The following is a 22,792-nucleotide window of genomic DNA, read 5'->3' on the forward strand; positions in this document are numbered from 1 at the left end:
GGAACCTGGCTATATTATTCCTAGGGGTTTTCTTTTTGGGATCTTTTTCAGGAGGTGATCAATGGATTCTTTCAATCTCTATTTTGCCCTCTGGTTCTAAAACATCAGGGCAATTTTCCTTGAAAATTTCTTGAAGGATGACTTCTAGGTTCTTTTTTGTGATCATGGCTTTTAGGTAGTCCAATAATTTTTAAATTATCTCTCCTGGATCTATTTTCCAGGTCAGTGGTTTTCCCAATGAGATATTTCACATTGCCTTCTATTTTTTCATTTGTTTGGATCTGTTTAATAGTATCTTGATTTTTCATAAAGTCACTAGCTTCCATTTGCTCCAATCTAATTCTGAAGGAATTATTCTCCTTAGTGAGCTTTTGAGATTCTTTTTCCATCTGGAAAATTCGGCTTTTTAAGGCATTCTTCTCCTCATTGGCTTTTTGAGCCTCTTTTGCCATTTGAGTTAGTCTATTTTTTTAAGGTGTTATTTTCTTCAGTCAGCTTGTTGACTCTCATTTCATAATTTTCTTGCATCATTCTCATTTCTCTTCCCAATTTTTCCTCCACTTCTCTTATTTGGTTTTCAAAATCCTTCTTAAGGTCCTCTATGGCCTATAACCAGCTTGTATTTTTCTTGGAAGCTTTTGGTGCAGGAGTTCTTACTTTGCTGTCTTCCTCCTTTTCCATGCTTTGATCCTTTTTGACCCCCAAATAGGAGTGTAAAGTTGGGTTGCTCTGTTTGCTTTGCTTCCTTTGCCTGCTCATGTTGCCACTCAATTACTTGACTTTTGGGCTTTTTGCCACAGTAGGACTCTGCCACCAGACAGGGTTTTTTTTCAGCTGCCAAAGGTATTAGTTAGGTGCCCTCTCTGAAGACTCCACACACTCTTGGCAAGCTGGACACACACCCCAGGACCTCCACCCTAGACCACAATACAGATTCAAGCAGGTTAAAGCCAGAGCGATTATCCCTCAGACTAGTTTGCTTGGTCCCCCTACACTCTGCAGGCCAGGAGCCGAATCTGCCACATTGCTGAGGCTGCATGGTCGCAGTTGCTTTCTCAGTGGCTCCTCCCTCGGGGGGATAAAGGCCTATTGCACTCCCCAACTACTGGGTCCCAAAGTCCACACTGCACTGACCTCTCACTTTGTCCTTAACATCTACGTGTTGATAATTCTGGAAACCGCCACAGCTGATGGTGATCTGAAGTCCCTCTAGCCCGTGGCTGGCTGTGGCCACCCTGAGGCTAAGACCTCCGGCTAAAGCAGGGCTGGGCTTGGCTCCCAGAGGGCTGAGCTGGCCGCTTCCTACTAGCCTGCCAGGATGTCCTCAGTGGGAGGTTAGCTTGTCTGTGTCATTTTGTGGGTTCTGTAGCTCCAAAGTTTGTTCAGAGTCACCTTTTACATGAATTGGAGGAGGTGGTAGCTGGAGCCCCACAGAATCAGCCATCTTGACTCCACCCTCAGGTTTTAAATAGAGTAATAAAATGCAGAGGGCAGGTAGATGACACAGCCAATAGAGCATTGGGCCTGGAGTCAAGAGGACCTGAGTTCAAATTCAGTCTTAGACATTTGCTAACTGTGTGACCCTGGGCAAGTCGCTTAACCCTATTTGCCTCAGTTTCCTTCACTGTAAAATGAGTTAGGGAAGGAAATAACAAGCCACTCCAGGATCTTTTCCAAGAAAACCTCAATGGGGTCATGAAGAGTTGGACACAACTAAAATAACTGAATGACAAAAAATAAAATGCATAGGATTACAGTCATATTGGAAATTGGTCACATTGAAATAGTTATCAAAATATTTTTAAAACAAGTTCACAAATCCCAGATTAAAAACCCTGAGATAGAAGAAAGAGGCCTGTATTACAATTGATACAGAACTAGGTTAAAATCCTGACTCTGACTCTTACTAGCAATAAGTGCTACTGTGTAGCAATGAAGCAAATCATTTAACCTGCCCCAGACTCAGTTTCCCCATCTGTAAAAGGGCAATGATGATAACTGCAATACCTGCCTCACCAACCTATTGCAAGGACCAAATGACATAACACAACAAAACATGTAAGGCACTTTTAACAACTTTATAATTGTTAATTATTTTTACTAGTAGCCTTTATGCTCCAGAAAGCAACTGTACCACACTGACTTTCTTCTGCCTTTGTACATGGGCACCCTCATTCCTGAAAGAAAATTCTCCCTTTTGCTTCCTCAGTCCCATCTTTACTTACTGAAATCCTTTTCTTTTTCCAAAGTCCAGCTCACTCCAGAAACCTTCCCAAATTCCCCTTTCCTTGAAAGTTTAGTATGATTCTGTTTTTCTTCTCCCTTACTTTTTCATTTACTAATTAGCATATCCTAATTTCCTAATTTGTATCCACATCTCATTCTTCTTACAATATTATAAGCTCTGTGAGGGCAAAGATTATGCAATCTTTTTCCATTTTTGGATCCCCAGTGCCTAACACAATTCATTGCAGATGGTAGACTCTTAAAAACATTTGTTGAAGTGAATAATCACACATGACATTATATAATCTAAGCAGTCTGACTGTCTTAGGTATAGAAATCAGTTATTGGTAGTATGATCTTAATCTTCCTTATTCATTTCCTCTTCTTAGTCAACCAGCTCATTTCCCTAGTCAAGGAAATTCATTTATTGGAGTTAGCCTTAGGGCTTATCTACATTGACGGTTGCATGTTATTAAGTCAGCTTCCGCCTTTGTCTAAAAATAAAAATTAAAGGGTTATTTCATTATGCTCTTGTGTCAAAGATTTTGTGTCCCCTACTGACTGAACAAATCACTTTTCCTTTTTACAAAATTAAATATATGAGTATTCTACGTGAACCAGAGAATAGTTAGCCAGTTCATAAATTAGATTTCTGTTCATATTTCACAAAACACAGACTCTCAGAGTTGGAAGGGGCCCCAGAAGCCATCCAGTCCAAACCCTACCAGAAAAAGAATCCCCCTCTTCAGTTCATCTGACAATCAGTCACCAGGCCTCTACCTGAAGATCCCCAGGAAGGGGGAACCCAAAACTTCTGGTCCGAAGCAACCCATTCCACTTTGGAGAGTTCTAATTATTAGGGAGTTTTCCCAAAATTTGGCACTGTAGGGTTCTACTCACCGCTTCTCATTGTACCCTCTGGATTGTAGGATCATAGATCTCAGACTGCAAGGGGCCTCAGGGGCCATTAAATGCATTAATTCCTTAATATGGGCAGTTAGATGGTGTGGTGGGTAGAGTGCTGGGCTGGGAGCCAGGAAGACTGATCTTCTTGAGTTCAAACTGGCCTCAGATGCTTACTAGCTGTGCGACGTTGAGCAAGTCACTTAACCCTGTTTGCCTCAGTTTCTGTATCTGTAAAATGAGTTAGAGAAGGAAATGGAAAACCACTCTAGGATCTTTGCCAAGAAAATCCTAAATGGGGTCCCAAAGAGTCAGACACAAATGAACAATCTCCATTTTGCAGATGAAGACACTGAGGTTCAGAGAGGTAAAGTAGGGTCACACAGGTCATGAGTAACAAAAGCAGAATTTAAACCCAGGTCTTCTGAGTTGAAATCCAGTGCTCTTTCCCCACTAAGATGCTGCCTCAGGTCTGAGGCTTCTCCCACATGACAGTTTGTTTTCTATTCTTGAAGAAAGTTATGATGTATCCCCTGGGCCTTCTCTAGGCTAAATATCCTCAGTTCCTTCAGGTAATCTTCATATGGGATGGCCTTGAAGTTCTTCAATATCCTTTCTAAAAGGTATAGGATGAAAAGCTCAGCTGAGGTCTGATCAGGGCAGAGACTCTTCATGACCTTATTAGGGATTTTCTTGGCAAAGACACTGGAATGGTTTGACATTTCCTTCTATAATCCATTTTACAAATAAGGAAACTAAGTTCAAACGGGGCTAAGTGACTTGCCCAAGGTCACATAGCTAGTACGTACGTGAAGTCAGCGTTAAACTCAGGAAAAGAAGTCTTCCTGACTCGAGGTCAGGGACTCTATCCACTGTGCCACCAAACTGCCCCATTCTTGAGGGCTAAGCCTCTCTAATTCAGCCCAAGAATATCATGGGTACCATAGCATACTGCTGACTTGTACTGATCTTGTGGTCCACTAACTCCCAGATCTTTTCCAGACAAGCTACTCTCTAGCCATGGTCCCCTATTTTGTCCTTGGGTTAAACAAACAAACAAAAAAAACTGACTTCATGAGTATAAGGCTTTATAGTTATCCCTAATTAATTTTTAAAAATTAAATTCAGGTCACTATTCTAGCCTAGGAGTCAGCAAACTGTGAGCTGAGAGTCAATTCTAGCCTGCCTGTTTTTGTATGTACATTTTAAAAATAAAAAACCCTTCATTTTAAAATATCAAAATTATTTTAGCTATACAATATTAGTCAGTGAGCACTTGCCACTGTTTGCCAACCCCCTCCTCTAGCCTATCATGATCTTTCTGCATTCTCAATTTGTCATCCAGTGACAGCTTTTCCTTTCAGTTTTGTGTCATCTCCAAGTTTGATCAGCATGCCAACTATGATAAAGTCAAGTTATTAAAAATGCTAAACTGCACAGGGCCAACACCAGATCTTTGAGGGACCCTACTGGAGATCATTTTTAATTCTGACAAGTGATTATTAATGATTACTCTTTGGGTCTTGCCTTCAATCAGTTCCAAATCCACCTAATTAGACTTGCATCTAGACCACATCTCTCCTTTTATACAGGGACAGCCTGATGGAATTTATCAAGTGCTTTTATATATTTACTAAATAACATCTATAATATTATCTTCCAGGTGAATCACTCATTTAGAAGAGGAAATAAGGTTATTAGAGTGGCATGACATGGTCCTTGTGAAACCATGAAGATTCTTTTTCATGTTCCAAGCCTGACTACCACTTCCTTGTTTTTAGATGTTTACTTTCTCTTTAATAGCATATTCTAGAATTTTGCCAGGAATGCTGTCAAACCTATTTTGACCTGCAGAAAAGCACAACAAACTAACAACAAAATCTGAGACATTTGTCCTTTTCCAGTCCCCTTCCTTATTCCATCATGATCCTTCAAGTAGCAGTCAGTCAACAAGCATTTATTTAGGCTCATAGGAATATATGCCAAGCACTGTGCCAAGAGATGAGAATACGAAGAAAGGCAAAAACAGTCCTTGCTCCCAAGTAGCTTGCTTTCTAATGAGGGAGAGAACGTGTATAAAACTAGATATGACAAAGTATAGACAAAGTAGAAGTTGTTCTCAGAGAGAAGGCACTACCGTGTTTCCCCGATAATAAGACCTATCCCGAAAATAAGCCCTCCCCTTACTGTGTTAGATTCCTCTAAAATAAGCCCTTCCCCGAAAATAAGCCCTATTGAGATTGCTACTGTAGTGAAGGTGATCCCCTGCGCTACACGCTACATTACGGTACCCTCTGTATGCACCGTCCCCCCTCCCCCCCGGGTGAAACACACGCTGCGCTCCGAGCTGCATCCAATCAGAGCTGCAGCAGTGAGCGCGTCATCCTGTTCTTCCCCAGTGATTTGCTTATTGAATAAAGGTACATTTTTTTGTTCACATTTACCTGTTTATTAAAATTGCTGTCAATGTTCATTAAAATAAGCCCTCCCCTGAAAATAAGCCCTCTGGTGTTTTTCTGTCCAAAAAAATAATAAGACAGTGTCTTATTATCGGGGAAACATGGTAGCAGCAGAGCAGCCTTGGAAAGGCTTCCATTTACAGAAGGTGGGATTTGAGCAGGAACTGAGTCTTAAAGGAAACCAGAGAAACCAAGAGGTGGAAATGAAGGAGAGAATTCAAGGCATGGAAAGACAACCAAGGCAGAGACCTACAGGAGCTTAAAAGTAAGCCAGTGCAGCTGGATTTTAGGTTCAGGAAATAATGTGTAAAAAGATTGGAAAGGCAGGAAGGGGCCAGGTTGTGAAGGGCTTTAAATGGCAGAGGACTTTATATTTGATCCTGGAAGCAATAGGAAGTCACTGAAATTTACTGGATGGGTGAGAGCTAAGAGGAGTTGTATGTGTGACATGGTCAGGAAAATGACTGATGGAATTTGCACTCCAATACACCAGGTTCTTCAGCATCCCAAGAGATGATTCATCTAGGTTAGATACTAAAACTCTTCCAGAACAGTTAGATTATCTCTTACTTATGTTGGGTATTAACTCAACTATTAGTCATTTTTTTCCTGTCCTTTCTAGTCCAAAGATCTAGTTTGTCTACATACTTGACAAGGGATCATTTGGCTTCTTCTTAAAGGATTTCCAGGAAGGGGAGCCCATTACCTCCCTAGAGAGCCCATTCTAATTTCAAAAGGCTCTAATTGTTAGGAAAAATTTTCTTGCATTGAGCCAAAGTCTATTTCTCTGAAATCTAAGCCCATTATTCCAGATACTACCTTCTGGAGCATATTATTATTAATAATAGAGGAAATGGTTAGCATTATTATATATTGTTATATTATCATTATTATAGTTGTTTTATTATTGTTACTGTTATTATGATTATTAAATAGAAAAATGAACCTGAAATTTCAAGCTTCTCCTGTTTATTGGGTGAAATCCAGGTTCATCCAAAACTTTAACATATTAACATTTATAGCCAAGGTCTAATAAAGTTATAATTATCATCCTTCATCATTTTCATGGATCCCTTATGCATTCACTCACTTTCTCAGTGAACATTTTAAAAAATTCACTGTCTGGTGCATATAGAATGTTTCATTTCAATTAAACAAGCATTTGTTAGGCATTGATAATACAAAGGCAGCCACTGAGACAGGTCCAGGTGTCTTTTGGGTCATCTCCAAACGACTGTTCCCTCAAGAAACTTAAGACTTCATTCCTGAAACCAGCCTAGGTTTGGATAGGTGACCCCGTATTGCCCAGATACGGGTCTCTACTTCCTGACTATCTCTAAATTATGCTGCCTCAGGGAACTTTGCAGCATTCTTTTATGTGAAGTCTCCCAATACTTGTATGTAAGCTCCTTGAGGGGAGGGGTTATCTAGCTTGCTAGTATTTGTGCCTCCAGCTCTTACTACCTAGATCACAGGATGAATTTCTCTATGTAACTATATTTATATCTATATCAAGAGAGATATTTAGGTGTATGTGTACATACACATACACATATGCATATGTGTGTATATATGTAGATATAGATAGATGCACATAGCGAAATATTTCCGTCGTTTTTCAATTGTGTCTAACTCTGTGACCCCATTTGGGTTTTTCTTAGCAAAGATACTAAAGTGGTTTGTCATTTCCTTCTCCAGCTCATTTTACAGATGATGAAACTAAGACAAATGGGGGTAAGTGACTTGCCCAGGGTACAGCTAGTGTCTAACATCTGAACTCAGGAAGATAAGTCTTCCTGACTCCAGGTCCCATGCTCTATCCACCCTACCACCTAGCTGCCCCATATATAAATATAAACAAGTAAACAAACAAATAAATATCTGTGTGTGTCCGTGTCTGTGTATATCATTGTCTTCCTAGGAACTTAAATCCTACTGGAAGTATACAGCAGGTACAAAGTTTTGGGGGTTTTTGTAATTAAGTATGAACCCATTTTAGGATGGAGAGAGCACTAAGATCTGGAGGTGAGGTGAATTAGAAAAGGTTTCATGAGGCACCTGAGACAGGGATTCCAACCAATCGTCCTTCCCTGTCATAGCACACTAACCAGAGTCAGGCAATATGTGCGAGCTAATGCTGATTTTATTTTTCCATGAATACAGCTGAATCAGATGCAACAAGAAACTCAATTTGAGCCAAAAGAGGAAGATGCTGCATTACAAAGAAGGAAAAGACAAAGGGAACTGTTAGAGGACTGGCAGCTTCTGGAATGTCTTAGAAGTATATTTGTTGTTGTTCAATCATTTTCAGTCACGTCCAACTCTTTGTGACCCCATTTGGGGTTTTCTTGGCAAAAATAATGGAGTGCTTTGCCATTTCCTTCTCCAGCTCATTTTATAGATGAGGAAACTGAGGCAAACAGGGTTATGTAACTTGCCCAGGGTCATACAGTGTCTGAGGCTGGATTTGAACTCAGGTCTTCCTGACTCCAGGTCCAGAACTCTATCCACCATGCCACCTAGCTGCCCCTATAGTATGTACATAGGATCAAAGGACATCACAGGTCTCATTTGACAGATGAAGGAGATTGAGGCTCAAAGTCAAACAGGTAGGGAGATACAGAGGCTGGATGTGACTCCCAGTTTCTGGCTCCAGAAGCAATGATTTTTCCTTACTGACACACTGCTCAATGTGTGTATATCATAAGGTAACTTCAAAGCTTCACATGCATGATATATATATATAATATATGTATACACATATTTTATATATGTATTATACACATCTGTTATATATATGTATACACATATTTTTATATATACATACATGACTATATGACAGAGAACAAGTATGTAAGGATATCTATGAACTTTGCTGAATTAAAACTGAAACAGGAAGAACACTATAGGGAAAGATAAGCAAAGGAAACCATGATTCTGCCTGCAAAGGATGAACTCTCCTCTGAGAAGGTTTTGGGTTTTCTATGCTCTGGAGAAAATAATAATTCTCAGCCGTGCCCAATGATTTGTTTTGTTGGAAGATGTACATTTGGAGGACTTGTACTCAGAGAGAGGGAGGGGAGGTGGTAACTTAGTGGGTAGTGATAGATATGAAAAAAATAGCATAACTAAAACAATATTTAAAATGCAGAATAAAATTTAAAGTGTAGAAAGAGGCAAACGGATCAGCTTCATTATAACCTTTTAAAATTTAGCATATATAAAATATATTTCTTTAATAAGTATATGTGCAAGTTTCTTGAGTGTTTTGTATGTTGAAATGTTAGTGTTTGTAGGTGATTAAGTTCATAATAAATAAAGAAGAAAGAAGAAAAGATAAATAAAAGAAAAATAAGTGAAAAAAGAAGGAAGGAAGGGAGAGAGAGAGAAAGAAAGAAGAAAGGAAAAAAGAACATCTAAAAAGTAAAAGTCTCCTTTCCCCTGGCTCCACCATATTCCAGGTACACGGGGCTCGAGCCGCTCCTGCTTCACGTGAGTTGCCAAAATGACAAACACAAAAGGAAAAAGGAGAGGGACATGATACATGTTTTCTAGGCCCTTTAGAAAACATGGTGTTGTCCCTTTGGCTACCTATATGTGAATATACAAGAAAGGTGATATTGTAGATATCAAGGGTATGGGCACAGTTCAGCAAGGAATGCCCCACAAATGTTACCATGGCAAGACTGGACGGGTTTATAATGTTACTCAGAATGCTGTAGGCATTGTTGTAAACAAACAGGTTACAGGCAAGATTCTAGCCAAAAGAATTAATGTGTTGTGATAGTAATGGCAATTAACGATTCCCCTGTATTGGCTTGGTTTTCAAATTGATTGTGTTAAAACCCAGAGCTTGTTAATCCCACCTGTGGGATGGACTTGTTGATGTGAAAAGAAAGTCCTGAACTGGGAGGAGCTGGTGACATAGATTTGGAGAGATAAGAGAGAGGCGGAAGATCTTTTTTGGAAGCAGCACCTCGTGGAGAGAGAGAGAGACTAAGAGAATTGCTGGTGGCCACTTTGAATTGCCCTGGACTTTTGAGACCTGCCCCCTGAGCTGCCAAGGACTGAGGAGACATGGCTGTTTTGCTGGTACTTTGTCTGTCTGTTTTGATGTTATTTTGCCAGATTTGTCCACTGGTGAAAGACAGTCCTTTTGTTGAAGAAGTCCTGGAACCTGGCTGTTCACTAAGAAGCCCTGAGACTGTCCTGCAGACAGAGAGTGAATACTGTCCACTGGTGAAGGACAGTGCTGTTGTTGCAGGGGTCTGGAGACTGTCCTGCAGACAGAGTGAATACTGTCCACTGGTGAAGGACAGTGCTGTTGTTGCAGGGGTCTGGGAGCCTTTCTGTTGGTTCAGAAGCCCTGAAGAAGGATTTTCTTGTTGTATGTTTACAGAAATCCTGGGAGAGGGCTTTGCTAATGTGTTCAGGGGTTCTAGGACTGTTCTACAGACAGAGGATGAATTCATGAAGGGACTGGCAATGTATCTTATGGTCTTGTTAAGCCTTGTCTCCCCAGGAACTAAGATTGCTGAGAACTTGCCTCCTGTCAAGATGAAGAAAAGACCTCCATTTGGGTATTAAGTGCTGTGTTTAAACTTGATGTAACTCTGGGGTAGATTCAATTGTGATCCAGGGGTGGGGAACTTTTGACCTTATTGTGCTCTGTGATTGACAAATGAAGGTACTTTACCTATGTTTGGAAACTAATCTCCATTTGAGAAGAGGGGTTTTGTGGTGGACCAAATGAAGGTATAGCCTAGGGGTGGAGAAGTATTTAGAACTGGGACTTTGTAATTGATTGAATGATTCAGGAAGGTCCTGGGGTGGGGTAGTACTTGGAGATTATTTAATCACACTTAGTAAATGCTGTATTTTGAATGATGTCATGTTTTGATCTTCTCTGTTCTTAGTTGGTCACTGAATAAAATGGAGAGCACCTATGCTGGTATTCTGAACCTTGGGAAGTTGCCTTTCCTTGGCATTATATTACATGTGTGTATTGAGCATATTAAGCATTCCAAGAGCAGAGATAGCTTCCTGAAGCAGGTAAAGGAAAATGATCAGAAGAAGAAGGAAGCCAAAGAAAAAGGCACTTGGGTTCAACTGAAATGCCAGCCTGCTCCACCCAGAGAAGCACACTTTGTGTGAACCAATGGCAAGGAACCTGAGCTGTTGGAACCAATCCCCTATGAATTCATGGCATAAGTGATGAAAAAAAGAACAATAAAAAATATTGGATTATGAAAAAAAAAGTAAAAGTCTTGTCTCTGCCACTTCCTATCTATATAACCTTAGCCAACCATAGTATAGTAGAAAGAGCCCTGGTTGAGAAATCAGAATAGATAGAATCAAATACCACTTCTGACACTTAATACCTGTATGACCTGGGTCAATTCATGTAGCCACACTGGGTCTCAGCTTCATATAAAATGGTGAAGATTTCTACTTGCACAGCAACAAAACAAAACAAAAGTTTTAGTTACTGCCCGTGTTCACCATTCAAAATCTGTGGGTATCCCAAAAAGCTATATTCAATAATGCTTTCATAAACAGGAAATTCATTTTTTAAGAAAAAAAAAACCTCAAAATACTTAATCCAGCCTAAACAAAATGAAATTTCTATCCAAAGGCAGGAGTGACATTCTGACTATAATTGGTGCTAGTCTAAGTACTGGATTCAATTCTAGGTAGCATTTATAGGACATTAGCCAGCTAAATTGAATGCAGGTAAGAGTTACCAAAATGATAATGAGACTTAAAATTCTGTGGCATGAAAATCACTCAAAGGCTCTAAAGATGGTTGGCCAAGAAAAGGCAAAGACCTAGGAGGGAATGCAAGATGTTTTTGTTTTTTCCCCAAATAGCTATAAGATCATCATGAAAAAGCTGGGCTATACTTTTCTTCTTTGCCAGGGGGAAATGGCTAAGAGAATACTGAAAAGAAAAAAACTAAGTAGGAAATAAATTTAAAAGTTAACACATATGTGTGAACACATATACACACATATATATGCATCTATCTGTTTAAGATACATATATGCATAAAACATAATGCCATATGTATCTGTGTGTATATGTATTTATATATATATTTATACTGAAAGGCCCTAAGGTAGAATAGCAAAGGTAAGAAGCTAATATATCCAAGAGGAGGAAGATTTGTGAAAGTGCACAGTTAAGAGGCAAACAAGATACAGTCTGTAATCTTCACTGGAGTACTCCCTCCTGTTAGGGTGCATACCAACATTAGCCTGTCCTGATTTGTAAAGATCTATGATCTCCTTGGTTGCTAATGTTCCCACCACTCAGAAAGATCATAGATTAAAATCTGTCTAACATTGAGTAGATCTTCAATAGTCTGCATAACCAAAAAATTCATAATCCAGGAGCCAATCAAATGATGAGACTCTCCAAACTTGTTCCTTGGCAGACAAAAAACCTATCAGTCAGCCCTGGTTCTATTTTCAATCTTAAAATTATCACTTAATTTATTTCTGAGCATAATGACCATTGTAAGGGATGATAGCTAAAGGCTAAACTCATTTACACAAAGCTTGCTTTTAAGTTCAACTGATAATTAATCAGTTAGATGATAAAGTACTTTGCTGACACAACTGTCTCCAATTTACTTTGACTATTCCTTATGGCCTGATACCCAGCAGGAGATCTTTAAAAACCAAAAGGTTTAATTATCTCCCCAAACTCGGGAAGGATTAAAACAAACAAATACCACGGGCTTACAGTAATTTGTTTGAGGCTGATGTTTTGGGTTCTCAGATTATATTATAACCAAAAAGTCCTAGTTTGGACAAGTTCTGAGCCAAGGGGCTAAATAGAGAAGGTTTTCTACAACTCTGTAAAGAGGTCCTTTATCTTACGGCTTTCTTCACTACTCAGCTTTAAGTGTGATGAATTTTCAGAATATCAGCTCTAGCTACATCCATCTGGAAGTCCAAAAATAAAAGTTTCAAAAGCAAATTCAAACATAATTTTTCAAATTTGCAACACTGCTCTCCTGCTTTAGTATACATAATCAAGGGCTAGCCCTTATAGAAAATGGTTAACTGGTCTTTACAGGTCCAAAGTGAAAGCAATACCATCTCTGTAGGGGGCACCAGGAATTAGGTGAAAGCAAATGCAAGGAAGGGACAAAGAAGGAATTTTCTTTGATTTCTATGAGCTTTTCAAGGGGCTGCCTGGTATAGAGGATACAGTTTTAGCCTTGGAGGCAGAATGATGTGGATTTAAATGCCACCCTCTACACTAGTTATGAGACAGGCAAGTCATTGAGCTTTATTCACTGCTTCACTCTCCTCATTTGTGAATGGGGAAGGGGAGAGGGGGAAGCCTGTGGTGTCCACCTCACAGGACTGCTATGAAACCTGTCTTTATAGACATGTGCAGCCTGCTGGGCTGATACATGTGGGAGAGGTTCAGGGAATAATGACATATAATGGAAGGGCTCTCCTTCTCAATTCAGAGCATGTTAGGGCTTGTTTCCAGTCTGCTTACCATGTGAAGAAAAGAAGCCTTTCAATTGGTTGCTCAACCAGAACTGAGAATGTATTCAAAAGGCACTAATCAGCCAAGGCATTTTTTTCTTTGCTGCCTGGTTGTTTGAGTGAGGATGCAAGGACTGCTATAAACGTTCTGTTGAGGAGATAGGTCCCATTGGGGCTGCTGCTGCCTGGTGGTTCATGAGTGCGTGGTTTTCCTGTTGCTTGTTTCTGTGGTGTCTATTTCCTGCCTTAAGTGAAGGGATATTGGAGGTGGAACAGATTAGTCTGCGATGGTGTGAGCTTAATGCACTGGGCTGTGACCTTGTCAGGAGAACAAACCACTAGAGGTTGGGCAATCAGAGTCTAGGACAATCTGTGGTCCATCAGCAAAGCCTCAGGCCTCAGACCAGCTGGACTGATCCTACAGCCAGATTCTATTGACTATATCACATTCAGAAGCAACTTGGTGAATAACTTGGGACAGATGCTTTATAGAAACTGCTTTTAGTTTGAGCCCACTCTCCCCAGGAAATGAGGTGGTGTTGGGGGATAATGTTTGTGCCTCTGTTCCTGTTGTAACTTCTCAGTAACTCTCCCGTTGTAAAAGCTAATTGCGTTTAATTGGTTATCTGAAACTAGAATGCTGAACACCAGCAAATGATTAGAGAGAATGAACATGAATAGGGGCTTGAGTTCATAGCATTAGAGAATCACCCTTGACTCTTCAAGAGTACCCTTATAATCCTGAAGGGAAAATGTAGATTTGCTAGAAGACCTAACTTGTCTATGAGAGTGAAAATGGGATTAGGGTCTTCTGAGAGTATGTGGGCTACAATCAAATAAGGGAATGCATATAAAATGCTTTGCAAATTTTAAAATGTTATATAAATTCCATTTATGACATTATCATTCAAATGTATGTGATAACAATATAAATCTTGTTGAAAGGCAGCATAGTACAGTATATAGAAGACCAGCTTTGGAGCCAGAAAGAACTAGGTTCAAGTCCTACATCTAAGATCCTAGTTGTGTGATTATGGACAAACTCATTTAAACTCGGCACCTGGGGTGACTCACATTGGAATGTAAGCTCAGTTAACAGTGGGTATTGGATTTGTTTTTGTTCTTTCTACCTATCCCCAGAGCTTGGCACTGAGCCTGGCACTCTCTAAGTTTAATTAGTTCATATTGATCAATTAATAAATTACAGATAAACTGCTAAAGTGCATCAGTGATGGGATTTTTCCACACTGGGAGGTTTCCCACCCATGAATCAAATCACAGGTCCAGATAAATTAAATAGATCTCTGCAAATGTTTATACTGACCCGCAAATAAGATTTGTTCAGTATCTAAAACCTTGTTTGAACACAGCATATTCATGTTTTTATTTATCCTTTAAAGCTTCAAAGACCCTTTTGAAGAACTAAAATTAACAAGTGCTTGCTTCTAGTTAATTTGGTATTTTTCTCCATTTAGTAAACAATGAATCTGTACTCCCTCCCTATCTCCTTTTGTGTGAGGCTGTAATTAACCAGGGATGTTTTCATTTAGCAAGTGGAGCAACAAAGCCAGACTTACCTCTCAGCACCCTCTTTGGATAAATGGATTTACTTACAATCTAGTGAATAACAGGGAACCCCCACACTAACAGCAATTCCAACGTGCTGTTTCATCTAGGCTGAGCATTAAATGAGAGGAAACATCTCCTCACTGAAGATTTTCTATCCCTCCTCTAAACTTCTGCTATTTTCCTTTACTCCAAATACTTCTCTAAAGCTCCCATTTCAATTCTATGTATTCTTATTGTTGCACGAATTTGTAATCATCTCACACTTTCCCCTCCTCTTTCACCAACTCCAGACTCTCCCTCAAGTCTTGCATCAAACAAAGGTTGCACAACTGTTAAGAAAGACTGGGGTCTTCTCGACCTTCTTGCAGAAGGAATAAAGCTGTATGAGTACTCAGATTTAGACTATGTTGCAAATGGTGTCCAGTTTCAAGAGGAGATTTGGAAGATACTTAATGTCTTTTCAATGCCAAGTGTGGCAAAGTGAACAGTGTATCACCTCTGGTTAAGGACAAGCTTTAGAAATAAGAGCCTGCAAAGTGTTACACGTGTTTATGGGTACAAAAATTTCTCTCCAGATTATTTCAGGGGGCTTGACCATATGGAAGAGAGTAAACCTTATCATGAAGACCTAATTATACAAAAACAATAAACATTTATATAAAAGCACTTTAAAGTTTGCAAAGAGCTTTATAAAGATCTCATTTTATCCTTGCAACAATTCTGGGAGACAGGTGCTATTACCTTCATTTGACTGACAAGGAAACTGAGACAAAGAGGAAGTGATTTGTTCAGGGCTATGCTTCTAGTAAGTATCTGGTGCAGAATTCGAACTCAAGTCTAGCTGACCCCAGGTCCAATATTATCCATTGAGCCAACTAGTTGCCTATCCAAAGCTATAGAAAGGTAAAGGAAAGGGGACTGAGAAAAGACCATTAGATTACCTGTCTAATCACTGGCAACTAATTAGAGAGAATGAACTTGAATAGGGGTTTGAGTTCATAGAATTAGAGAATCACCCTTGATTCTTCAAGAGTACCCTTATAACCCTGAAGGGTTGCCTTGCTAGAGGACCTAACTTGTCTATGAGAGTGAAAATGGAATTAGGGTCTTCTGAGAGCATATGGGCTACAATCAAATAAGGGAATGTATGTAAAATGCTCTGCAAATTTTAAAATATTATATAAATGGATGGATGCTAACCTTGAGTCGAACTGTTTGAGTACCTTAAGAACACCCTAGTATATGAACCACAGAGGTCAAAGACAGGAAAAAAAGGTCCCATGCACGCCACAAGGTATGCAGCCACACTTTGTGTGGTAGCAAAGAACTGGTAATAACAAAGATGCCCATGAACTGGAGAATGGTTCACAAATGAACATGGTAGAATATCACTGGGTCATAAGAATCAATCAGGCCAGATACTAGACAGCCAGGGTTTGAGAAGTAAATGGAAGTGAGAAAATGCAATGAATAGAAATGAGATTTTCCAGGAATTTGGCAGGAAAAGGGAAGACAGAAAGTGATTGTTTGAAGGAAAGGCAGAATAAAGTGAAAACCTTTAAGGATGACACAGACCTGAGCCTGATTTTAGGCAGTGAGTGATACTCAGTGGAAAGGGAGAGATCAAAGCTGAAAGAAGGAAGATCAAATTCATAAGATACTGGAGGACATGGCATTAATCACAGGTCGAAGGACTGGTCTGTACCCCTTCCTCAGAAACAGGAGTCAAAGAGAAATGATCAAAGAAAATGGAAAGTTTTCTACCTTCTATGAGTTTGGACTGGGAGAGCTTGGCTTTTCTTGGACCTGTTCCTGATGGATGAGGACCAGCAAGATTTTAAACTTCTGAGCTGGGAGGTCAAACTCTAGAGTACAGAGAGATAACAGCAACCTTGAAGTTTTTCTAAACCATCCATTTATCCCACTTGCTACTGAATGGAAGGTAGAGTAGACTAGGGATGCACTAATTAATATCTTTATTCCAAAGAAGTGAATTCTTAGCTGTTTGTTTATATTTGTAACCCCAGTCTTAGCACAGAGTCTGGCTATAGTTAGTGATTAATGAATGCTTAAGCACTTTGAAGTTTACAGAGCTCTTTCCTTACAAAAGGTGTGCTTGGGACTAAGAGCAAAGACCTTGAAATCCGAAGGCCTGGGTTATAGTCTTGGCCCTGGAAGCTTACTAGCTGTGTGACCTGACCTGTTTAGTTTTTCTTGGAAATAGCCAAAAGCTATTTAGAACCAAATCTGATGAATAGAAAAATCAAGAAATATTGGGGTTTGGGAGCTTTGGAACAATGAGTACTTTAGAATTTACAAAGCATTTTATATGCATTATCATATGGTGATGAAGTTGCCCACAATGTTGATCAAGCAGTATCTATATATATTAACTAAGAATCTAGGAATGTTAGCAGTGCTTCCACCACAGAAACAAAGTGTTCTGGAAACCTTAAAAGCAGATGGGAACCGTTATTATTATTAATGATTCAGTGAAGGAGGTAGCCCAAGAATTATTATTCCCATTTTAGAGATGAAGAAATAGACTCAGAGAAATCAGAGACTTCCATACAGTCACAAGGCTCGCTGCAGTCTCTGCAAAGTTTCCTTTATGCTTTTGGCTGAAAGCTACTCTGCGGTTTCTTCCTGTTGCCAAGATCACAACAGAAATTAGGTCCTGTAGGACTGACCTGTCTGTCCTTCAATTTCCTCATGTATAAAATGAAAAGGTTGGGTGAGATATCTCTACAGCACTTTTTAGCTTAAAACCCTCTGTCTGCAATGCATAAATGAAGGCTAACCCACTGAGTTATCTGAAATTTAATGCTTTCAAATCCTAACTGATAAGAATGGCCTGTGGATTGAAAAATAAAAATAAGCCTTCTTATGAATTTAGATAAAGGATTTCTAATAGATTCCTCAAAATGTGAATCCCAGAGATGAAAGGAACATAGGTCTAGAGCCAGAAGGGGCTTTAGAGGCCATCTAGTCCAAACCTTTCATTTTATAGTTGAGAAAACTAAGTTATGTTACAACTAAATCTCTAGACTTTCCTTCTGCTGCTGTCAGGAGGAAGTGGTCCAAGAAAGCCAGCCCTCCCTGCAGCAGCCGGACAAGACATCTGTAACAGCAGGAGCAAGAGGAATAAACTGGCCCATGGTAGCTCTTTATCCTACAAGTCACACTCCATAGAGTTCCTCATTTAAAAAATCGGGATTCTTCTTGTGTGGTATGTGCTTTGCACCTAAAAATTAGGGTGATCAGCTCCAAAAATAAAGAAGGAAGGAAAAACCCTTGGCTCTGTTTTGAGACACTTTCCCACCTGTGAACAAGCTCCAAGAGATCATAGAAAGGAAAGGCAATGTAAACAACATGAACAAGAAGTCAGCAAGTTTCGGTAAAACCTCATACGGTTTCATAAAGAATTATTAATAACACAAAGAAAATGACAAGAAAAAAAGGACCAAGCCAAACAGAGAACAGGGCAAACAAATGAGAAGCAACATGGTGGTGTGGAACAAGGAGTAACCAGGAGTCAGAAGGGCTGGGTGCGAGTTCTGACTGATGCACACTCATTGTGGGATCCATAGGCAGGTCACAGGGTGTCTCCACATCATTTTCATCATCAGTCAAGCTGGGGTAAGCATCCTTGTCCTCCTATTTCACAGCCTAGCAGAGGACACTAGTAATGGTGTATGGTAATACTACTAGGGATAATGGTAATAGTGACCAGAGCAGTTTAAGAAATGAGGGAGATCCAGGAGAGTGAGACAGGCAGAAAGCCAGCCAGATAGAGAGAGGGAGACAGAGAGACAGACAGAGACAGAGAGACAAAGACAGAGAAAAAGAGATAGAAGCAGAGAGAGACAGACAGAGACATAAAGACAGAAAGAGAGAGAAGTAGAGACAGAGATAGATAGAGAGACAAAGAGAGAGAAGCAGAGACAGAGATAGAGAGATAGACACAGTCAGAGAAACAAAGACAGAGAGAAAGAGAGAGAAGCGGAGAGAGACAGAACCCAAAACGGTTGAAACCTGTTGAGTGAGGATTGATATCTCATATTCACACTGTGAGAAAGGTGCAGAGATTCTCCATGAAATGAAATATCAATACTCACTCAGCTGTCTTCAACTATCTTGGCACTCTCGCGCGCTCTCTCTCTCTCTCTCTCTCTCTCTCTCTCTCTCTCTCTCTCTCTGCCCCCCCCCACCCTCCTGCCCCATCTCTCTAATTTCTTAAACTGGGTTGATCAATGTCACTACTCTACAATATACTGATCCCTTTTAAATTTGCACTAAGTCCAGTGGTCCTAAGATCCATGCCTTTTGGTTCAGTTGAGACAGGTTTTGAGCTTCTGTTTCCTTATCTGTAAAATGGAGATAATAATATTAGCTGTACCTCACCAAGTCGTTGTGAGGCTCACATGAGATTATTCGTGTAAAATGCTCTGCAAATTCCAAAGTACTAAATAAATGTTAGTTATTATTATCATTAGCAGTAATACTAACAACCTTTCACTTGGCCTGTGGTAGCAGCAAGCACCCCAAGCATCCTCAGGGTTTGCTGCCAACACAGGTTCTTGGATCTACTTTGATAAAGGAAAGCAACTCAAAATGGGTTAACAAGCTTACTTTAATCAGTCAAACATATATCGTTTACCTTGTTCAGGGGAAAAAGGTCAGCACCCCGAACTTCAAAGTTCACAGGCAGAATTATCAAGACAGAAACAGAGGAAGGAGACAGCTTTCCAAACTGTCCAGCCATTACATCCATACCAAATAAGCATCTGGGTTTCAACATCTGGGTTTTTCAAAGGGGGGGGGGCCCTCTGGACAACGGCTTCCCAGAATCCTTATCAAATCACAGAACAGCTTCTCAAAGTGAGCCCCAAAACAAAGACTCACATCAGGGTTTATATAGCCTTCTCCTGGCTCAGAGAATGTAACAACCTTTTGGATCCACTGGCCAATCAAAAAGTATCTACTGAAAAAACAAGCCTCCCATCCCAGGCTCCAGGTGCACTTTAGCCTAGGGGCAGGGAAGATCTTCAAATTTACATTCCCATTACACCTGTCCATCCCCTCAAGCTATTTTTCTATACTCCCATTCTTTCACTGCCAAATATCTTGGGGTGGGGGAACTAATACTTGTTGCTTCTACTTCCTCACTTCCCCCTCAATTCTCAAATGATCCTTGCTATCCTGCCTTTAACGATCACTGAAACTTTTCTCTCATCAGTCTCATAATGACCTTTCCTCAATCACAGGATAATATATTTAAAACTAGAACAGACCTCAGAAGCCATCCTTCATTTAATAGTTCAGGATGCCAAAGCCAAGAGACAGATGCCCATAGTCACAATGATAGCAAATGGCAGAGGTGGGATGGTAATCCAGGTCATCTGATTACATAGCCATTGGTTTTTCCTGTGTAGCAAGTAACTCTCCATTTTCTATCAGCAACTGAGCTTGGTTTTGACTCTGAGGAACATCATATCCCTGCACCAGGTTCCTCCCTTCAAATCACCACCTTTCAGCTTCTTTTTGGAAATTGTCTTCCTCATTAGATTGTAAGCTCCTTTCGGGCAGGGACTGTCTTTTATTTTGTTTGTATTCCTAGCACTTAGCACCAGTACCTGGCACATAGTGGACACTTAAATCTTCACTGACTTGAATTTAATTGTTGCATGCTGCTTCTTGATCTTTTTTTTGGAGTGGGGAAGGCAAGACAATTGGGGTTAAGTGACTTGCCCAAGGTCACACAGCTAGTAAGTGTTGTCAAGTGTCTGAAGCCAAATTTGAACTCAGGTCCTCCTGAATCCAGGGTCAATGCTCTGTTCACTGTGCCACCTAGGTGCCCCTGCTTCTTGATCTTTTTCAGGCCTTTGACACTGTTGACCATTCCTTCATCCTGGATGCCTTTGACATTGTTGCCCATTTCCTCATCCAAGATGCTCTCTTCTCTTGGGGTTTTCATGACACTAGGCTCTCTTGTTTTCTCACTTTCCTATCTCACCATTCTTTCGAAGTCTCATTTGCTGGATCAACATCATGCCCCACTCCTTCCTTCTCAGTCTGCTTTCCTGGATCAATATCCACACTCTCTGTTCTGGGCTTTCTCCTTTCTCTACTTCCTCATCAGCTCCCATGGGCTCAATTATCTCTAAACAGGTGATACCCATATCTACCTATCCTCCCTGTCTCTCTACCCTGAACTCTAATCCTATCTCACCAATTGCCTCCTGGATTCTTCTTCCTGGATGCACAGCCACAGGTGAGGGTAAAACTGAGATACCAAGTCCAAAGGACCAAGCAAGAAATCAGCTAATAAGTCATGGAGTGAGAAGGCTAGAGGTAGGAGGTGCTAGCGAAGGTAGAAACAGGATCAAAACCAGAAAAAATAACTATGGCTGAGCTGGAACTAACAAGAAAGTCTGCTATGTTTGCAGGCAAAAGAGTTTAGTACTAGGCAAATAACATGGGATTGAGCTGGACAATGGGTTATATATCTCAATTTGTGGAAGTGTTTGTTCCTAGGAATGTGCATATTTATCTATAGCTCCATCCATACATTTTCCCCTACTTTCCATACTGAAGAACTCAGGCACCTTCTGTACTTACTATCATGTAGAGTCTATAGCGTGGCATCTACACATTTAGATTTCAAAGAGACATTTTGGGGCAGCTAGGTGGTGCAGTGAATAGAGCACCAACCCTGGAGTCAGGAGGACCTGAGTTCAAATCCAGTCTCAGACACTTAACACAAAAGTAGCCACGTGACCTTGGGGAAGTCACTTAACTCCAATTGCCCTGCCTTCCCCCCTCCAAAAAAAAAAAAAAGAGAGATTTTCCATTTTTGCCAACCCCTGAGATCACTGACTAAAAAACAACAACATGGAGATCACTGCAAGAGTGGAATATGTGTTGGTTCTTGTGGGAGCAAGGGGCTGTGCTATCTTGATTTGTTGAGTGGTTGCTTCAGTTGCACCCAACTCTTCATGAACCCATTTGGGGTTTTCTTGACAAAGATACCGCAGTGGTTTGCCATTTCCTTCTACAACTCACTTTACAGATGACGAAGCTGAGGCAAACAGGGTTAAGTGACTTTCCCAGGGTGACATAGCTCATAAGTTTCTGAGGCCAGATTTGAGCTTATGAAGTTTGAGTCTTCCTGACTCCAGGTCCAGTGCTCTATCCACTGAGCCACCTGGCTGCCTATGCTATCTTGATTGGGAAGGAGGAAGTAGGGTTCCACTAGACATACGCACACTGTCAGTTACGAGAAAACAACAGCTGACAGAAAGACAAATTAGCAGTAAAATATAATAATAGCTAGTATCTACGTATAGCTTTAAGGTTTGCAGAGAACTTTATATAAGTTATCTCGTTTGATCTTCACAATCTGGGAGGTAGGTGCTATTATTATCCACATTTTACATGAGGAAACAGGATGAGAGAGATTAAGTGACTTGCCCAGGGTCTGTCTGCTCAAAAAGTATCTTGACGTCAATTTTGAACTCAGGTTTTCCTGACTTGAGATCAAGCATTCTACCCCCTGTGCTATCCAAAAAATAAAAAAGGATGTAGAAAAATTATAAAAAGCAAACACAAAATTCAAGCCCACAATGGTCTAAAATGATCCAGTATGGGAGTAAATAGCCCAAACAGAACTCAGCAGGCCCTAAGAATGCTGCTGTATTACTGAACAGTCCAGTTATTCAGGTTTATGATAACAATTTTGAATCATTAATAGTTTTTTAAATTGAGTTTTTTTTTTTATTTTGGGGGGAGGGAAGGAATCATTCCAAATCACTGACTTCATTGATTTATGGAACTCCCACTGAGGAAACTCCCTTCACCAAAGTATATCAGCAACTCTTCTGCAAGTTATAATCCTAGAGAGTTGGCAGAGGGCACTAAGATGGCCGCCTAGGATGGCACAAAGAATACTGGATTCAGAGTCAGAAGAATCTGAATTCAAATTATGCCTCAAACACTTGCTAAATGTGTGACCCTAATCAAGTCACCTGACTCCTGTCTGCCTCAATTTCCCCCTCTATAAAATAAGGAATGATTTGTGTAGGGTCACACAGCCTGTGTGTCAAAAGAAGGTCTTAGATACTTCTG

General features: G+C 40.2%; 1 protein-coding gene and 1 pseudogene across 1 annotated transcript in view; one reads left to right on the plus strand and one right to left on the minus strand.

The window, feature by feature from the left end:
* The window catches only part of DEPTOR (DEP domain containing MTOR interacting protein), a 212,488-nt gene that overhangs the window by 106,484 nt on the left and 83,212 nt on the right, over positions 1-22,792 (minus strand). The window lies entirely within an intron of this gene.
* LOC138156131 (large ribosomal subunit protein eL21-like) lies at positions 9,042-10,799 on the plus strand (annotated as a pseudogene).

The sequence above is a fragment of the Petaurus breviceps genome, unplaced genomic scaffold, assembly GCF_028583685.1.
Source record: "Petaurus breviceps papuanus isolate PSGF00001 unplaced genomic scaffold, PetGlider_PUasm1.0 98, whole genome shotgun sequence".
Lineage (NCBI taxonomy): Eukaryota > Metazoa > Chordata > Mammalia > Diprotodontia > Petauridae > Petaurus > Petaurus breviceps.